This window comes from Morus notabilis, unplaced genomic scaffold (genome assembly GCF_000414095.1).
Source record: "Morus notabilis unplaced genomic scaffold, ASM41409v2 Scaffold511, whole genome shotgun sequence".
NCBI classification, from domain to species: domain Eukaryota; kingdom Viridiplantae; phylum Streptophyta; class Magnoliopsida; order Rosales; family Moraceae; genus Morus; species Morus notabilis.
The window spans coordinates 506,468-508,159 of NW_010366479.1; positions in this window are offsets into that span (position 1 = coordinate 506,468).

The window sequence follows — 1,692 nt, forward strand, 5'->3', positions numbered from 1 at the left end:
TCTGTTTTGGAGGCACCAATCGTTTAAACTTATTTCCAATTTGATAATAGATAGAAGAATATCACAAAAATTTGTTTTGTGGGTATTATGTTTGTTGAACAACGATTTTGGTATTCCAAGTGGTAATATGATAATTATTAATAATTATTTTCATTACGACTTCATATCGTAATTATGATATTATCATGAATAAATATGATATTGATTAAAACTCGTAATTCTAAAAAAATTAGACAATTCAGATAATAAGTTACCATAACATATATAAGAATAAAATTTCTATCAGTATGTTTTAATAAACAAAATTCTTCTAAATAAAGAAGTTGCATCTCGTATTTGTACGGGGTACTCTAGATAATTAAATGTATGAGCATACAAATAATAGTGTACTCATCACCTTCCAAAATTCCAATCAATTTAAGGACGACCTTATGCTTCCCTAGATTTTCCTTTTCTTTTTTTGCTTGTATATGTAGTTTCTTAAAATTTTTATGTTCATTTGCACAATTCAAGTCATAATAATTTGGGTTGTGTATGTGAGAAAAAAATACTATAATAAAGTGTAATTAGTAGTGTTTTTTTATGAAAGAGTGATTAGAGTTTTGTTGCACTTATACATGAAAAACAAAAAATGCAATGATAATTAGAACATGGTGGAGTCCGAATTTACAACGTCATAAATGACATGAATGTTTATAGTCAAATACTCTACCTGATTTTGAGGAATAACCTTATATGTATACGAATTTTTTCAAAGAAGAAAAATAACGAACATTGACTTGTGGTTTATCTTAGCAGTAATCAGCATTAATGTGTAGACAAATAAGTGATCTTCTGAATATATTACACCTCTTGCCATATATATATATATATATATATATATTTTGAAATTATCCTGAAAGTAATATTTTTAAACTACCAAGTTACAAAAAAAATAAGAACTGTTCATCTTGAGTACTGTTTTCCAAAAGTTCGTTGATGTCGGTTTAACTGTTCTTTTCATCATGTCATAGTGAATTAAATGCAAATCCATATTTGGGGAATGGCAACCCATGTGAGAGCTCAGAGATATGTTTTTGGTAATTGTCTTCCTCAAAGTCGTACTGATAATCATAATTAGCATAAATTAAGGTCAAAGGTTGTTCGTATTATATCTTATTAATGGAGTTTTGAGGACGAAATTTTCAAAGAGGATTTGGTAACGAAAAGTGGGTGCTTGAACGATTTCCACCATTTATAAGAAACTTCCATTTGAAATTGTATTTATTGGTGGAACACTCAACCATCTAGCATATTATATATCTCTAAGTGGATTACAAGGAAAAGTTTCGGATATTTAATAAAGCTTAATGATTCAAGGTCAATTATATAAATAAACGATCATTATACTAAGCATGCATGTGAAGTGTGAACTTCATATTTGATTTTATTTTTTCGACTTTTGTTGCATACGGTACAAATAATTAGTGTGCAAGTATGGTTCTACTAATATAACAATGTGTGACTAAGCTTATTCAAGGGTTAATGATTAATGTAAGATTATAAAGTATGACATGATAAATACGTTTTATATGAAGCACCAAAACCGTTTTGACATTTATCTTCATAACATTTGATATTTCTCAAAAAAAAAAAAAAAAAAAAAAAAAAATGCTAGGGTTCTTTTTTGGAGGCACCAATCGTTTAAACTTA